Source organism: Onychostoma macrolepis, chromosome 10 (assembly GCF_012432095.1).
Source record: "Onychostoma macrolepis isolate SWU-2019 chromosome 10, ASM1243209v1, whole genome shotgun sequence".
NCBI lineage: Eukaryota > Metazoa > Chordata > Actinopteri > Cypriniformes > Cyprinidae > Onychostoma > Onychostoma macrolepis.
In genome coordinates, this window is record NC_081164.1 from 11904326 (window position 1) to 11924139 (window position 19814).

A 19814-nucleotide genomic window follows, 5' to 3' on the forward strand; every position below is an offset into this window, starting at 1 on the left:
GTCTGTTTCTTAATGCAGCGTGTCCTCCATTCATTCAGCGTGTCCTCCTCTTTCAATATTAGCACTTGACTGGTTGTTTAAGCATAGACCCACAGGAGGTGATGAGGAGGGGTAAATGGGAGAAAAAAATGAATTGGAAACATACATTTGTGCCTTTGTTTCACAAATTATGTGTGTGTGTGGGCAGTGTAGGTTTCTAAAAATGTCCCAGAAGAAAACAAAACATTCATGGTGTTACCATATTTCCTCTAAGGTCACAATATCTGACCTTTTACCTTTAGCTTCTGTTAAAGGCAAGAGAGCAATGGGACATTGTTGAGTGAAGCGGGGTTTTTTCCAAGTACTGTAATTTGTTTATAGGAATATGCCTAAAGTAAGGGTGTGTGTGTAAATGGTCTTGCTGACGTTTGTATATGTCATGCTTTTTCATAATGATACAAGAGGCATCTCTTCTGCTCTAAATCCTGTAGAACCAGAAAAATGACATTTCTAACCCCAAGGCAGGAAGACTCACACACAAATGCACTGTTTCAGAAGTCTCATTCCATAAGGAAGTGATTCCTCCAAAGCCAAAAGAAAAACAAAGTGGCGGTGCAAGTTTGGATATAGGAAGTACGTGCATGTGTGTGTTTAAACTCTAGTAATGTGATCTTTGTGTGAGAGAGCGGGTGCAGGAAGTTGTGAATGGACTGTTAACACCTAGATCAAGCATCTTTAAGTCAAACAATTATTTTTCGAGGAAAATCCACAACTGTTTAACCATTTAAATTTACCTGTCACAACAAAGGCCTTGATCTGACACATTTCAGATCACTTTAATCTTCGAAGATCTTCAGACCGCAAGCCTGTTGAGACGGGCCACACAGCTGCAGGCAAACCACAGATTACTTACTCATTCACTTAATGACTTTAGTGAGACTATTGAAAAGAATAATGTTGAAAAGAGAGCGATAGGGAGAATAAAAAGAGAGGGGGGTTGTTGGGAATTAACCACGTGAACCTTTACGCTCAGCTAAATTAGTGTGAGTCTAAGAGTCTCAAAGAAACGACACTCAGTTCTTAAAGGGATCCCCGGGTATTAAGACATGTATAGCTTAATATAACGTCAATGATGTCTCTTATTTAAATATGTAGTAAAAAACCCATGAAAATGTATGTTATTTAAAAAAAACTACATCGTTTTTGGACTATGGGGGGCGGCATTATTTTACGTGCACAGTACATTCTGCGTCGATGACGTCGAATGGTTGCACTCAGTGAGCTACTGGCACTTTTTACCACAACACAACTCAGAATACACAACTCAGAAAATAAAACACTGATACGATACCACATTGTGAGACTTTTGGTTGTAATTTTCAGTCGAAGGGCAAAAAAAGAAGCGATGTAATGTAAGACTTCACTGCTTTCCTAGCGATAAGAAGAGGAGAAAAGAATGGGAAGATGCCTGTGGATGAATAAACTTCCTAAAGACCCGCTTCTTCGTTCTCTCCACTTTAGCCCTCATGCCTTTGAGTCTTTTAGTAGACCACAGCTACTGAAAGAGCTTACAAACGGCTGAAACAAGAAACGCTAGATGCCATCTGTTAGGATGTAAACATGCCGACGCGCGGCCGCTAGAGGAGTTTCTCAGCGCGGATTTCCCTCGATATCTGGGGTGTTTACACTCCTTGTGGGGAAAAATCGATGGTACAGCATTTGGTTTAAACCTATACTTATCCATCGCCACCTGTAAGCTCTTTCAGTAGCTGTGGTCATCATATCAGTATTTTATTTTCCGAGTTGTGTTGTGGTAAAAATAGCAACAGATAGCAGCAGTAGCTCACCGAGTGCAACCATTTTACGTCATCAGAAAAATGGCGCCCCCCGTAGTTCAAAATATGTATAAAACGAGGTGATTTTTTTAAAATAACGTTAATCTTTAATGGGTTTTCTACTACATATTTCAGTAAGAGACATCATTTACGTTATATTAAGCCATACAAGTCTTAATACCCAGGGATCCCTTTAAAAGGACAGTTCACCCAAAAGTGAAAATTCTGTTATCATTTACTAGGGCTGCTCAATTATGACAAAAATCATAATCACATTATTTTGGTCAATATTGTAATCACGGTTATTTAACACGATTATTGGTGGGGCATATAACAAAAATAAATAAATAAATAATTGTATGCAAGTCTAAAGTATTCAGTAAACAGCCAATAGAAATTGAATAATCAAATGTAAAATAAAACAGCATAGTCTTCACTGTAAGAATTAAACTTCCTTTGTTTCTCATTAAAGCTAAAGACCTTTTAAAAGACCTTCTGTAAAGAGCAGTGTGCGAGTTTGTCTTTGTCTTTTGTTTGATTAATATTAAGCAAACAGTTGGCAGCAGGAATATAACCCGCTGTCACTTTAAGAGCCACACGGATCCAATTTACCGTTCCACACGTATTTTCATTCTCATCTGTTTACATTCATTTATTACATAACCGACGAGGGTTTATGTGAATAATCACATAATTCACTTATTTATATGAATAATCACTAATAATCACAGTGCCGCATTTTGACACATTTTTGTGTGTATTTGACCGTTTAGGCGCTAAAAGATGACTTCACATGTCCGTGTTCTGTTCCTTCTCTGAGCGCAAGCCTCCTGAGGAGCAGCGCAAGTTTTCTTTTGCGCTTTTAAAAACATGAATAAATCTAATCAACTTTAATAACTCAAGCAAGTCCCATTTTGCAAAAGTCACGTTACATGATTTTACTGATTTACATGTGGAAATCGGCTTTTATGGAGGAGTGAAAGCGCACTGCTGGAAAGGGGGCGGAATGGGGCGCAATAATCGGTTTATCTCAATTATTATAATCATTATTAAACGATTTTCATAATCGTTGGAGGCCGAAATCGAAACTGAATTTCGATTAATTGCACAGCCCTATCATTTACTCATCTTCATGTTATTCCAAACCTGTATGACTTACATTCTTCTGGATGGCACAAAAAAAAGATCTCACCAAAAGCTTTCAGAAGACCACTTTTACGATACTTTAGTAGTTTTTATTTTTACTTTTATTTTTTCTATTGAGTTTGCAACTTGACAGCTCTGGACTTTTTTACAATTTTTATTGTATTAAAAAGTGTTCCATGTAAATGATGACAATTTTTATATGAATTATCCCTTTAATGCTGCTTAATCAAACTTGTTCCCATCTCAGTTTGTGACTAACATCCTTTCAGTCAAGGCACAAAAGAGACTCCCCTTCAGCACGGGTTATCAGGGAGAAAAGATTGGCTCTCTCAATATCTTCCACTGACCTGGAAGAGATCTGATCTCAGTCTGAAAGGAGCGACTGCGGTTGCATGCTGGTCTATTTTACTTTCCAAATTAGCTTTTTTTTTTAAGCAGAGACCTGAGTGTCTTCATTCTTGCCTTGTGGCATGCGGGTGCAGGTTTTGTTGAGCCTCTTCCGCTTGTTTGGCACAGAGGAGAGGTTGTGTGGATAAAAGCAGCCTCTTGCTTTCAGCAAAAGCTTTTTCAGTGTTTCCAGCTCCATGCAGCACAAATGCACAGGCTGTGAAGCTTCACTATGGCTTTTACATGCAGCAGGTTCAGAGGATTACAATAATATAAAGTCACACACTTGCTGCCTGGGGCATCGTGGTCCCGTTTGAGAAAGATTACACTCTTTGTAGTGAGAGACACAGTTTTCTCATTGTTAGCTTGATGGTGTAAGTCCTCCAGGCAATGTGACGTTAAAAATATCACGGATGCAATCTCTGAATCCTGGCTTTAATATTTATTGTCAACTGCACTAGAACTATAATTAATTCTGTATATTCTGCTGTAGAATAGATTTTTTTTTTTTCCACCCATGATGTTCACTTATAAAGTTAGTCAAGGTTGTTGTTGTTGAACCAAAAGTTAGGTAACAATCATTGCTTTAGCACATTTAAAAACAACAAATGTTTGCCAAAATGCTGTTCAGAGTAGAAAGGTAGTAGGTTGTGACTCATTATGGTCTGCGGCATACCTCAAGGCTCTGTTTTGGGGCCTTTTTTTGGTTTCTTTATATATGCTCCTTTGAGAGGTTGTTTAAGCCCAGGACACACCAAGATGACGGTCAGCCATCAGCCAACGTCGGGCCGTCAGTGAGCATCTGTCAGGCTAGTTTGTTTGGCATGTTCCACACATAGGCTCACGTCGGCGGAAGTTTGCCCAACATGTTGAATCGGCTTTGGGGCCGTCAGTGCGAGTGAGAACTCTGATTGGATGTTTAGTTTAGCGAACGAGTCAGTGTCTGAGAATTAAAGCGAAAGTGATGAAAACTAATGTTACGTCAGCTTTCCCAAGCATCTGATATGCGAATATTTTCATAACAACATGAGCAGCTTAAAATGAAGAAAGTTAACAACATAACTGATATTCAAAATGGTAAGCAAGCTCTGCTTTGTTTACATTATGTATATCTGTGTATATCTTGTATATCCTTATTTCGGTTTATTATTTTAAATGATTAATGCATACTATTGATAGCTGCTAATATAGACAGTTGATTCCTTTCACGCAGGCGCAGAACGCACGTTTTAGTTTGCAGTCGGTTGTAATCTGTGTGGTGTGTTCAAGCATGGCTTTTGGTCCGAAAAGACAACATCGTCGGCTTTTGTCGCTGCTAGTTCTTTGAAGTCGGCTTGGTGTGTCCTGGCCTTTAGAAACATAACATTGTATACTATTGTTATGCAAACAATGCTTGGTTCTATCTATTGCAACATCTCTATTAAAACATTAAAATTTGGGTGGCTATGTTTTAGTTTATGCCACCTCTACTCTATACTGTATGGTCAGTCGTTCATATGTAAATGTGGGCAGTCATATGTTAATGTTCTCCTAGATACTAATTTTTGTAAATAGTTTGTGTGGACTGGGAAGGGAAGTTTGTGTTTTTAAATATTATACAGTTGTACTTCTGATTTATATGAAATGCTTAGATATGATCCTATCCATACAAACTTCTGTTTCATGAATTGCAGGATTTTGGCAGAATGAGCAGCCTTCTCATTAGCAGTCTGGTAAAGTGTGTTCACTGCTGACGCACTTTGATGAGACACCTTCTGTGGGACATGACAGCCTGCTGAGGGGGAGAAAGTGAGATCTGTGGTGTATATGGTTGGGTATGTGAGTGGTTTTTGGCTGTGTGCTGGCAGGATGTGTGTGAGATGGAGGTGGTTTTTAAAGGACAGGTTGGTCAGCAGTGAGTCTGAATTGAGCCTAAATAGTGTCTGGCACTGATGTGGTAATGGGGTATTGATCTGTAGTGGTTTGGCCGATGGCGTGCGTGAGCTTCAGAAATAGCTTTATTGTGTCTCTGTGGTTAAAGGCTGAGTCTCACTAGCGGACACACACACACACACAAAATATCATGATGAAGAGATAAGATTCATTGCCTTCCAACCGTATAGAAATAATCCAGCACTGAGATCTAGCTTTACTTCACCCATAACCACAAACCAGTATACGTTCATGGAGGGCATGGACAGTTCCTGTAAAGTTAGTTTGACTTCTTGTAAAAGAGAATGGGACAATGTAGCAAAATTAACTGTATTTTCTATATATTGCAATCAAACAATAAGAATATACAATATAAGGTATAAAGAATAACTTTTTTTTTTATTTGGTTTGGTTTTATTTCATTCACGTGACATTTACATTTAGTCATTTAGCACACACTTTTATCCAAAGCAACTTACAAATGAGGACGAATTTCATTTCATTTCAGAATTTCATTTTTATATCTTTAATTTTATTGCAAAATTAAATCTAACCTTATGCAATTAACTAATATTTTGTGCTTTTGTTTTGTTTTTGATCAGATCTCTCTTGGCTTTATCCAGCAGTATTGGTTAGCCTCTGACTTTTAATTTGACTTTAAAATGAGAGAGAGATACATAAATGAAAAAAATAAAGAAATGAATGAATAGTTGGAAAACTATTCTTCTAAAGAGCTTTCATTCTGTCTTTGCTTTTGTAGTTTGTCTGTCTCTCTTCTGTTTGCGTGTGACATTCCTGTCCTTTCAGGGCCCAAAGCAAAAGCTCAAGTCTTTCAACTCCCTGCCCTTTTTTTCCTCTCCCTTCATTTCTTGAAGAAGCACTTTGTTTGTGAGGTTCTCCTTGTTGACGCAGGTGCAAAAAAATGATGCTAGAGAATAAGAGAGTGGAAGAATGAGAGAATGACGGAACCCCGGCACTCAAGATTACCCCTCCTTCCCAAATGAAGTCTCTTAAGGTCCTAAAGATGGCTTGAGGCCTTATGAACATACTCATTTCCTCTCTCCAGTCCTGTCAGGGCTTGTAGGTTGTTAACATCAGCTGTGGAAGTTTCTGTCCGTTGGTCTCAGGTGTGCTGAGGAAGGGCTATGTGGCTTTCAGTGCCTCCTCCACCCCTCTTTTCCTTTCCACTGGGGCTTCCCGCCAGACGAGAAGAGCTGTTGGCTTCGAGCCAAAGTCTTATCCTATCTCTCATTCACTGTCAGCAGCAGGAATCCCAAAGCTATGAGTGCGTGTGCTCGTTCTGGATGTGTGAACTGCCAGCATTAGTGGCCATTCTCTCACACAACACTTGAAACAAGATACCCATGTGTGCGCTGAGAATTTGTTCAGCCTGAGCTTGCTATGGTGCTACAGATTGCACAAACTGTGACTCTTTATAACTCTTTCCACTCTGAGATATGACTTTGGTGTCTTGGCCTTGCAGTCATAGAATGTCTAAGTATGTTGCACTGTGGTGCTCACACAGTAAACGCAGGTTTGAATCTGACCGTAGTACTCTCTCTGTAATAAAAAGCATCAATAGGTTTATTCAGACACATTTTTTCCCCGATGCATTTATGCATATGTGGTAGAAATCTGATTAAAAAATTTGAATTTTTATATATTGTAGTTAATTATTTTATTTTATTTTATTTTATTTACTTTTGAACCAGTTTTGTTGTTTTTTGTTTTATTTTCTTTATCATTACATGTTACAAGCTTTATTATTTATTTCACCTTTTTCATTTTTATTATAAATGTATTAATTTAATTTTATAAAATTTGATTTTTAACCTTATTTTATATAATGTTGCAATGAGAAATGCGAGAATTTGTGAAATTTTTGCTGCAATGAACCTTTTTTGTTTTGTTCCTCATATGTTGCAAACTTTATTTATTTGACCTTTTGATTTTATTTTATATTTATTAATTTAATTTAATAAAATATTTTATAATATTTTTAACCTTATTTTTTATCATGTTGCAATGAGAATTTGTGAAATGTGCACAAGTCTCAATGATCGGATCTGAAGTAGTTTTTTTGTTAATCAGTACATAACGTAACATCGCACACAAGTGTCTGCAGCTGTGATATATGCTTTGATATATTATGGGAAATTCACTATTGTAGGAAATACTGATAATCTGGCACAGCATATATATATGGTTGTATAAAATGCCTTGGACATTTATAATGTCTCATATGCCTCATGATTATTTTATTATATAATATATATATATTAGATATATATATTAGAGTTGAAGAACAAATTGGGGCTTTTCCCAGGATGACCTCAACATGCGCTTTAAAAGCTATCTCTTTCTATTTTGATATTTTATCTTTGAATGAGAGAAGAGAACACGGCAGCATCCAGACGTGCTCATCCACATTCATCCTTTTGTCTCTTGCCCTCTCTATTTCTCCCTCTTTCTCTCTTTCCCCAGACTGGCACTCTTTGTTCAAGCGTGTCATTGGAAGTGTGTAAATCGTGAGCCCTTCAGCCAAACATTTCTCCCCTCTGATCAGTGAGGGGACCCATCTGCAGTCCTCCTCCTCCTCCTCTTCTCTTCCTGCATGTCATCACTCCATTTTCCCCAGACAGAGGACACAAATTAGCCCCATTTACACTCCATTTCCCCCAACTTCACTGCCTCTAACCTGATAATGACTGGTGCATCTAGATGAATTAGGATGATGGCGATGAATTGTGTGTGGGTGTGGAACATCAGGATATAGACATGAGTGTGGCCATAATGATGAATCTCACACACACCTGAAAAAATAAAGCAAAATGCCACAAGAGGCCATGTGTTACAGTAATTTCACTGTGGGTAAGCGGTGATGTGAAGTGGAGGTAAAATCACTGTAACGCATGGTCTCAAGTGACTTACTTCTTTGTATAAAATGTCAGCACCTGCGAAAGTATTAAAAAACACAGATGTTCTGTTAATACTGTTTACTGTTGCCAAGCAACATAGCAACTCGCATTAATATAGAATGTGTGGTCAGGTGTATTAAAATGCCTTTGAACATGGCTCATTCAAACAGAATTTAGTAAATAATAGTCACTATATTCCCATCATATAGCATATAATAGAGGAGATTATAATAGAATAGAAAAAAAATATAATTATTAAGTTCAATTAATAAAATAAAATATATATATTTTTGATAAGTAGAAGTTTTGCAAATGACTTTAGTAAGACACTAGGCTATCAGCACAAGTACAGATCAGAATTATGGACATATTGCTTTAAGAATAGAATAGAAAAGCAAAAGAATACATTTACATTTAAAATAAAAATATCTCAACAACTTTGTTTGAAATTCACATTTAAAATGATAAAATAAAACAAAACAAAAAATGAATTGCAATACATAAAAAATCCTATTGGATTTCAAACCACATTCAAGTGGATCAGGTGTGAATTATGGACTTTTAAAATAGAATTTAAAATATAAATATCTTAACACCTTTATTTGAAAGTGACATTTATTTATATAAAGCAGCTTCACGTTAATAAACAGGAAAATAACAGTGTTAATGTTCTAAAATTAATCAGTTATGAATCTAATTCAGTTTCGGCTGTAAAGCAGCTCAGCGACAACAGTGTCATTTTGCAGAAACTTTTTTTTTTACTAAAGCACTGTCAGGACAAGCACACATCCGAAAATAATACAGGAGAATAGAATAGAATAAAACCAAAATAACTGCCCAAAATAAAAATACATTTAAAATAAAATAAAATAAAATAATGTATGAATATCTCAGCACTTTTGCTTGAAGGCTTTGCACATGACTTTTCACAAATGCATTATCAACAAAAGCACAGATCAGAGAGATGAATGTGACTTCAGACATTGAGAGAAAGTGTTTTTGGGTCCCCTGAGAGTCTATATGTGCTCCCCGCAGTCAGTCTCGGTTAGCTTATTTTACCGACGTAATTATGGAACAGCAGACTCTGTCTCCCCCTCAGAGAGGTTTAAATGGGTTGAATGAGAGCAGCAGACGAGATATGCTAAGCTCTGTGTTGGAGACGAGAAAGCCTTTGAGGAGCATACAGTATGGCCGCTGCACTTAGAGAGGGCTTTATTTGAGACACGGTAGGCTCTCGATAGGGCTAGTCCTGATCCAACTTCATCCGCAGGTCAGAGGCCTTCTGAAAGAGAAAGATCTGAAAGGTCCCCCCTAAGGATTTTGAAAGAAATTCAGCCACAGAAATACTATTATTTGATGTCAACCTGAGGTTTACATTTGTAGATTACAGTATGCATGTGAACAAACCCCTGAACATTTTTTCCATACAGTGTGAAATTTTACACATCTGATCCACTTGAATGTGGTTTGAAATCCACATTCTTTTTAATTTTAATTTTTTAATGTATTGAAATGAATTTATTTAATTTTTTTTAATTTCTTTTCTTTTCTACCTTTTTTGTCAACCTGATGTCAAACTGATCAGCATGGGATGTCACTCTGGTATATTATCAGTCTTTCCTCTTTGTTCTTTCATCATCACTTTATCATTAACACGTCTGAAAGGCAGAGATAACATGGTGTTCCAGGTCATGGTGCGTTATTGAACAAAAGAGAGGAAACCGGTCTGGTGGTCCCAGAGGAAGCCACAATCCTCCTCCACTATGACTGGTGGCAGACAAATTATCTATGAAGTCACATTATAGATTAAAAGCTTTGAAACAATTTACTTTTTAATATAGTTTTTAGCACTAGCTCAGAACTTAAGTGTGAAAAATGAGTCACATTTTTAGTTTTGGCCATATTTGTTCTTATGCTCTTATAAAAGAAGCAATCAATTAGTAACATAAATAATGATAATGCTACATTAGAAACCAAGACGGACTGTCTGAGGTAGATGGGGGGGGTCAGACGCACCGGTCTGTGTTTGAAGCATCAGTCTCTCATTACAGGTTCATTGAGCTCTGCGGAGCACAGACACGGTCAAGAGCCTAGGGACATGATGGGGACTCCTGTCACTTCATTTGGATTAATGGACAGTTCGTATCTCCTGTCCTTTGAAGGTCTTCAGAGCTAGTCCTATGGAAATAGTTACCGATGCTGTCATGCTGAAGGGTATACGATAGGACTTTCTTTTGTCTGTCATTGGAGAAACATTTAACTTTTTTTTTTGTTTTTTGTAGTTTGACATGAATGATTGAGCTATTGTAGGTTTTGGACTTTATAAGGATGTTGAATATGAGATGGGTGTTAAAATTGAAAAAAATGTTTAATTTTGGGGGTCTTTGTGACACTGTTATGTATAGGACAGAGGTGACAGGAAAGAATGAGGAGCAGAGGGGGATGAGATCAGGAAATGACCTCTGCTGGACTCGGGTCAGCTGTATGGAAGTGCCACAATTTCAACAACAATGCATTCAAAATTGTATTATTTTTATTGTATAATCAATGTACATATTCACTACTCTTCAGTTTTGTTTAAATTTATTATTTTTGTAATATAATATAACAATATACTAAATATTATATTATTAAAAAATGGTAATATAATTTTTCATTAAATACTGAAAAATAAAATAAATATATATTATATTATGTAAACTTTTAAATATTAAAATATATTAAAAATTTAAAAATATAATATAATAAATATTAATTATATTATACATTTTAAAAATGGTAATATAATTTTTATTAAATACAGAAAAATAGACAAATATATTATGTAAACTTTTAAATAAACTATATAAAATATAATACAATATAATGTAATATAATATTAATTATATTCTATTAACACTTTTCATTGTAATATAATTTTAAAATAAAAGTTTTTCTAAACTTTATAAAGACATGTTATTCAACATTATTTTCCTGTTGAAGAAATGGACCCTTGTTAAGTTTAGTTTATTTATTTATAGCAAATTTAATAATGACAGTGTCAGGGTTGGGGATGAAGGAATGAGGTGAGGACTCAGTTGTGCAAAGTGATGGGCTTTTATTAATAAAAAATAAAACAAAACAAATAACCAAAACTACCCTGAGGGGAAAACAGTCTGGCTAGCAGGGCAGGACAGGTCAAGGCACGACAAGGCAAGGCAGGAACAGGACACAACCGGGGAAGGCACAACGACGAACTGGCACAAGACTGCAAACAGAAGGAGAATAAATAGGGAGCAAATGAGGAGGGTAACGAGGGATACACAGGTGGAGCAAATTAACTAATAATCAGGTAGCAAGATGGGTGGGGTCAAGACAATTGACACGAGAGCACATGGCACACAGAAAACAAAGACAAAAGCCATGTGCTCATACAAAACAAAAACACAAGCACATGGCCAGCAAAACAAATCACCAGGGATGTATTCCAGAAAGCACAGTTAACGTACCTTCAGCTAAACCCTGAACTTTGGGTTGATTAACCCCAAACCTTGCTTACTCGAGGTATGTGGTTCCAAAAACGCGTCTGGGAGTAAGTTCATTCAACTCAGAGTATGTTCGTGGTTAAGACTCAAGACATTCTCAACAGAGCGACAAATAGACGAGTCACTATGGAAACGGACCTTAAGAAAAAATGCACCATGCTTTTTCTTTCTTCTTCTTTTGTTCAGTGGTTGTTTACATGCTTACTGCATATTGCCACCTAATTGATGGTTGTGCAATCCCCCGTTTATCTTTAATCCTTGAGAATATGACTTATATTTTTTGTTTGATGCTAATTATATATTGTCATATCAGATATGTATTTATATTATAAAAATAATTATAGAATATGGCGAGCCATGTGTGAGATGATATGAAATGTAATAAATATATATAATATAATAAATTAAACATTACCTTGTCATAGTGATTCATAATTTATAAAGATAACTGTTATATATGCCAATAAAATGAATAAAATAACCATATTAGAATAATATATTACCTTATTTATTACTTATATTAGCATAATATATACTGTGTATATGTATGCATGTATGTATGTGTGTATATGTGTGTGTGTATATATATATATATATATATATATTACATAATCTAATATTATATAATGTTGTGTGCTATCTGTCACGCCCACTGAAGGCTTGTCAGTAGATCACGTATGCGCTGATTACTATGGTTACTTACATACCCTGAAAGTAACCTCTGATTTTGGAACCGAAAGCTGAGGTTATCTGCTTGCTTATCCTCAAACTTAGCCGGGTATGTCACATAACCTGCTTTCTGGAATACACCCCAGCCATGTGGAAAACAGGACATGAACATGCAGCTAATGAGAATACTCATAAGCCACGTGTTCACACAAAACATGACAACATGAATGCATGCAGCCGATAAAAACGCGAACTGCGTGCAACACCACAAGACGACAAGAAAAGCACACAAAACACAACACACGTGGACAGAAGAGCGCACGACCGAGCGAACCCGAGACCGCACGCTCACACAAGACAGAACAATGGAGCGCGAGTGTCCGAACCCCGACACGAAACTGAAACTCAAGACATGAGTGCCGGGATCCGAACACCACACTCCAACACGAAACAAGGCACGCAGGCGAGAGATCTCACATGAAAACAGGACATGACGGGAGTGTCAGGGTTCTGTCACAAAACCATGAATAACACTAGACCGAAGTGACAGAACCCTGACAGACAGGGTCGACTAAAATGCTGTGCAAAAATTCAATAAATACATAAAACAAGTAACCATATAAAACATATCACAAATTTATGACAAAGATGATATCACACATAATATGTGGATCCTTGTTGCACTGATGTGTATCTTTGTAGGTGCTTGTTTTTCTCCCTCTTTCCTGAGAAAAGATGATGTTAATCTTCCCATCCTGGTGTGCATAAGGTTTCCATGCATTGATACAAGTATCAAAACTATGTGAACTATATATCAGTACCTGTGGTGATAAGCTTCTTAAGAAGTCTCCTCTTTAAACTCTTCTTAACCCCTCTCACTGTCAGGCTCTCTCTTGTTCTCTGTCACTCCTTTTTCTTTTCCATTATTCCTAAGGGCTTTCATCATGGCTTTCAAGTCCCTCTCATCTCAAGCTAAGTTGGTCATTCCCTGTCAGGAATCCATGGAAAAATGCGAGAAATGGGGAGAGTCGCCCATGGGCAGGGTGGGTTTCTGGGTGCTCAGGGTTTCGGGTATTGTTTAAAGAGACATGCGCCAATTAGCAGTGAATGTGGATGGACTATTAGAGGGATCTTAAATTGGTTTCCCAGGCACAAAGAGAAAGGTCAACACTATTACAGCGGGAATGGATTTATGGAGCTCCCGTGAAACACTCGAAGCACTGTTTGGAAAATGACCTGCTGGGTTTTCATCTCAAGTTCAGTTCAGCATGTTTTTGTAAAATAGTTCATAGGTGTGTTGACTAAGCAGAATTACACTTGTTATGAACAGAAAACAAAGCAGAGGAGCAGAGGGGAAGAGAGAGAATGTTTTCCCTTGTTCAAACAAAGGTGGTTAAAGGATAAAAGAGAAAGAATAAAAGAAGTGCACCTATAGAAAAAAGATGTCAGGGCAGAGATAGAGGACTTAAGGGAAAGAGACATCATTATCTGATACCTGAGAAGTTTGTGTGTGTGTGTGTGTGTGTGCACGTGTGTACGTGTGTGTGCTTGTGTATGTGTTGTTGGGTGTTGGAGGGAAGTGTGTCTGGGTGGGGACTGTGTTAAAAGTGTAAAATATTTGGTGGCCGTTGTGGCAGGAACAAACAAGTTATTTCCTCTCCTCTTGCTAGTTAGTCAAAAGAGACATGGTGATTGTAAATATGAGCAAAACAAAGCAATTCATTGTTGTGCTAGTGACATTATATGCTATTTTGGTATTTATTCTACTCACGATTCCATGACAACATTTACACAGAAACTGTGACCACAATATTCAGCAGAAACCTCTGCGGATTTCTGTAGAATTCAAATATGAAATAACTTATCATGATTTTCTCATAATCACATGCTGTTGGTATAGCTGTCAGTTAGAGTTGGGTGAATATGTATATGTAAGATAGGGTCAGTAAAATTTTTAAATGTTTTTGAAAGAAGTTTCTTCTGTTCTACAAGCCTGAAATTATTTGATCAAAAACACGTAAATGTATTTATTTTACTTTTTTTTTTTTCTTAATGTGATTACTCCAGTCTTCAGTGTCACACGATCCTTCAGAAATCATTCTAATATGCTGATTTAACTGATTTGCAGAAACGTATCATACTTTCACAAAACAATTTGAATATTTGCTACTTTGGTTGCTACTGAGATGGTATTTAAAAAACGAATGGCCAAATAACATGTAGCGTATTATAATTGTTACAGTATTCACAAAATCTGTTCACTTTATATCATCGAAACAAAATGAAATAGAATATATTGTAAACATATGATATACAGCCCTATCTATGGGGTAATCAGTCAGCAGAGACAGACAAAGACAGTGTGGGCAGTGATTATTCTTGTGTCTTTGTCTGCACTCTCTCAATTATACTAACAAGAGTAGATTGTGCACATGCAAAATTACAGATTCCATCTGAGGGAACAATGGAGCATTTCTAATCCAGCCTCTCCTGTGCTCACTCGCTCTCTTTCTGTCTGTCTGGGTGTGCAGTTAAAAGCCCCGTAGTCTTCCTCAGCTCAGTGCAGCAGTACTGGGCTTTGGGGAGATTTTAAACCTTGCTCTTTGCCCCAGGCCTTAAAGACAAGCAGCAGAAGCAAAAAGACTAAGTATTGGACTGATGGGAGCAGGTTTAGGGAACGAGAATAATGCATTTGTGTTTGCTTTCCCTTCACTTACAGCAGTCATCACTCATTGCTTTTCTTTGTCTAGTGAGCATCCTTTTCGCTATCTTCTCTTCCATGATAAATGACTAATATGAGCCTCCCAGTGCTTTTTATATTTATATTATAATATCTGACTGAATTAGGTTTGCTGACTTATCAGTTTATTTGAGGGTGCAATTTTGCCGTTGTTGTTCTCAAGCAGGCCTGTCTGCGCTTTAATAATTTATAATGTGATAAATGGAGACATTTCAGATGATTATACTTCAGTAATGATATATTTTGTGACTCATCGCACCACTTTTGAATTTTGTTTCAAAGAGCGTTATTCGTTACACACCCACTTATACCTTCCTACCATCTGTTCAGTCAGTTTTGAGAGCTAAAGGGAGCTTACTGTGCGCTACTATTGTTTTATTAGTTGCCACATCCCTTATAAAGGTTGAGAGTGTTTTGTGTCACCTGTAGGACTGTATTAGTGCGAAGTAACCAGAGAAAGCTAAAGACTACCTAAAGAAAGTAAAGCTGTGATAACATGCTTTTTTAACAGTCGACTCGTGCTGGTGATCTATTCTACAGCCTCTCTTTCTCCTCAAACAAAAGAGTATCTGAGGGAGGGAGCGGGACGTTCGGTAGAGTCAGTCCGTTTCATTATTCCATTACAATGCACACCCTCCTCACGGCCAAACATTAGCTTTATGCTCATCTGCAGAGAGGATGGGGGAGAAAACATTCATCAAAGCGGGGGACGGGAAAGAATGAAAGAAGATGACAGAAAGAAATGTGACGCATGAAAGGAGGAAAGACAAAATATGATGTTAAAGGCAAAGTAGGGAACTGGTTGGAAAGAAAGAAAGAAAAGTAGAAAAACAAACAAACACAAAGTGGAATAAATGGAAAATAACCTTAACATAAAAATAAATAAAAATGATTAGATAGATAAATAGATCTGTTTGTAGTGTTTTGTAGCAATATTCATACTGGTGTGGAAGCTGAGATGTGATCAGAGAGTGTGAGGTGTGTGTGTGTGTGTGCGCTTTAATAACGCAGCTCAGGCTAGCACATCCTTCACAGTGAGGGAAGTGAAGTGGAGGAGGTGTCCTCCTAAGTGCCTGTGATTAAAGTTTCACAGTGAGACACTGCAAAGCCCAGCAGGCCATTCCACCACCACACACCCTTCCTCCATCCTCTCCACCTGCCTCCACCCTGCAGGAGACGTCCGGCTTTGAGACAACAAAACATCTAGCGCATTCACAAACAACAACAATACATATGAGCATCTTATCTGAAGTTTTGTGTAGCAATCATCACATTGTATTTGTGCTAGCTTAGGGTCCATTGTCGTCATGCTGAGATTTATCACACATTATTACCGCTGAATCCCAGTTTCACGTAGGTGAGGAGTAGGAGGGAGGGAGAGAGAGTGGGCAGCAGGTTCATTCGCTGACTCACGTTTGCCGCTCTGCTCATCAGAATCACGGTTTCTCTCATCGATTTTCACTAACCTTTTGGTTATGACTGCACTGACATTTTAACTGTAGATCCCTGCTGAGATGTTCCATCTGGAGTGTGCTTTCGAAGCCGAAGATTTGATATTTAATGGAATCAGATCAGATGGTAATAGATCTGTGTTTGATTAGCGCACATATGCTAATATACCATCACAGCCCACATTAAGAGGGGAAACAGACAGTGGAAAGGCAAGTTGGTGGCCATCGTGAGCAGCTATTGGCATTTAAATACAGCTTTGATTTTCCAGAATGACTGAAATCTACAAAAAATGCTTGAAAGATTGTATTTACAAGTTGAATGCATATAATCGCCACTACAAATTTTCTTTGAGCCCAAGTTTCCAAATAAGGGGGCATTTCAGTGAGAAAATATTGCAGACACAATAGATGCAGCATCTAAAACTAGCTAAGTTGGATGTACAAATAACGACAGAATACATAACAGTTTTGTACAGCACCTTCATTAATTGAATAAAAACTAGTGCTGCAAAAAGATTAATCGCATTCAAAATAAAAGTTATGTTTACATACTATGTGTGTACTGTGTATAAATAATATAAATACACACACATACATTAAGGAAAAACATGTTAGATTTATATATAAAATATTTATATGTAATATATATTATATACAAGTATAAATATATACATACAAATATTTTTAAAAATATATACATATGTGTTTGTATTTATATATACATTAAATATACACAGTACACACATAGTATGTAAACTGATTTTTATTTTGAATGTGATTAATCGCAATTAATCATTTTTCAGCCCTAATAAAAACATAAAAAAGCAAAAACACACCTGATTTACACATTCTATTATCATTACATCATTCTATTAAATTAGTTAAAAAAATAAATAAAAACCTTGCTGTACGTCGCCATCTTGCTCTGACCAAAGTGATTTAAACACTCCTGACCTCATAATCACAGCTTCTCAACTCCTAAATACATACTTCCCATGAGGATTTGATTGCACCATATGCTAAAATGTAACCAAAAAAGGTGTCAAATTGGTGGTCTTTAGCTCAAATGTGGTTAAAATGCTCCGTATACTGTCATGCTACGAAAAAGGGAACATTGGACCGTTTATGAGTAAAAAAAAAAACAGATATTGTGCAAGAAAGCATTTTTTGTTATGTATATATTTTAAATAAGGCTGACAGGGTAGCAGATTTACGTAATACATGCAACTCTTAAGAATAGCATGAAATGGGAACTCAAAGCTATTGCAAAACCAATTAACTTTCCTTCACTATTGAAGATGCTTTTTTCTACAGCAAAGTTTCACATCACACTTGAATCGCAAATATAAAAGCTTAAATATCATGTGGAGGACAAATCTAATGGAAGGAGGAGCAGGGAGGCCAGAGCTGCGAAAACAAGTGAACTACAGCGAAAAATGGGGTCAACTCTAGTTTATGTAACTCTACAGCAGGGTTGAGTAGACTGCAGTGCAGTACTGAGTTTTTCTACCGCTACTCTCATGTACACAAACAAACATACACACAACAGCCAGCTATCGTCCTGAGGATAGAGATCGTCAGATGGGTCTCTATCTCTCACTTTATTGGCCTTAAGGTCTTGTTGACCCTTACTGCTGAAGCTGGATGTGATCCAGAGACATACACACTGACCCCAACAAACACATGCTTCTGTTACACACACGGTTTGAATCACAAGCCCTCTGGCAGCGAGTAAAAACTAGGATTGTGTGGTTTTTGTGCGTGTAAACGTGTCGGCACAATGCTAGAGTGTCGCCAATGTGGTCTGAGGTGGTCCAAGTCAAAAGAGCCCACCTCAAGTCTCTAGATATGGCTCGAATATGTCCTTCTATACAAGTTTAAATGGATCCAATGTGCTGTAACAACTGGAAATTCTTTCGCTTCTTTTTCCTTATTCTCTTCCTCCTATTTCTATCTCCTGGTTAGTGGAACAGTGACCGTGTCATTCTGAGGATTTTCTGAGGCTAATCTGTAAAGTGCGCTTCGAGTGTGTAGTCTGAACCATCTTCTCATATTTATACCTGCTGCAGTATAGAGATGAGGCTTTCTCTCTGCTCTTTTCTCTGGATTAGAAGAAATGAGGTCAGATTGGCATTGAAGAACATATAACTGGGTTCAGCTTTAAGACTTCTGCTGGGTAGGCATAATTAATGTATTGTTAGCTTCTTAAGGAACTGAGACGAATCGCAGAAAATTCTTCCTCTTGTTCAGCAGGGAGGGTGTGAGAAGTATTGTTGTATTAGTGTTGTGCATGTTTTTGTGACCGCACCTTGGAACAGGTGAGCTGTCATGTTCTCATCTGTGTCTCGAAATCCACCCATTGCATACTTAGAAACCCAAAACCTTATTTATGAACAGCTTTCCAAACTATCCTTGTGTCTAGACTTAATCTTTCACTGTTCCTTTGTTTAAAATGTGTGTTATGTTTCTTTTTCAGGGAAAACTGCCTTAGGGCTGATCAGGACCATGAGGTCAATAAATAGAAACATGGCTGTCTGGAAATACATCTGATCCACTGGTTCTGCCTCAGGTACTACTGTCGATCTTATATACATGATGTCATGTTCTAACACAATCGAATCATGGTTTTGAGGCAGCTCAAAACCTAGTGAGCTACCTTGCTGCCAACTGCAGCAATTGAGTTCATTAGCATGTTGCTAAGTTAACGATATGATATTCTAAATTGCTTAAGAAATGCAAAGCACTCATAAATATTGGGCAAAATGATGCAATTTAATTACTACTTTCAGTAACATAATTTGGATAAAACATTATTGAATCAAGTATTTAAGGCCGTTTATAATCAGTTTTTCTCTCAACTAGCCTAGCATCTGGAATTCGGTTTTTCCCAAACTCATCACAATGGGAATTAGAACGAAAACATTATGGGATTGGCTGTTATTGCTTGTGCAAACTAGGTGTCATGAGCAATTACGAGGCAGGATTATTAACTTACCTTCTGGGACAGCCTTCATGTCTGGAGTGTGCCTACGATGGCTTAAAATGCTGCTCTATAAGTTTTGAAACAGAGCAAATATCTCTCATGACTATTTTTTTCCATGCCAAAGTGATTTCGTAAAAATAATTTGATAAACTCTACACAATGGATTTCTATAATGATTTCCTGTTTCTTTCTTAGGACTAATTTGTCTGAATTTTGCCCTAATTGAACCGTTCCAAAAATTTCAAGTGGTTATAGCTGAGATACACAAATG

At 37.2% G+C, this 19814-nt stretch overlaps 1 protein-coding gene across 4 annotated transcripts in view; it reads left to right on the forward strand.

The window, feature by feature from the left end:
* The window catches only part of tiam1a (TIAM Rac1 associated GEF 1a), a 75640-nt gene that overhangs the window by 23848 nt on the left and 31978 nt on the right, over positions 1–19814 (forward strand). For all 4 annotated transcript variants that reach the window (XM_058788986.1, XM_058788988.1, XM_058788990.1 and 1 more), the window contains one exon: positions 19037–19129. The gene's annotated coding sequence lies outside the window, so the exon portion shown is untranslated. The remainder of the gene's footprint in view (positions 1–19036; positions 19130–19814) is intronic.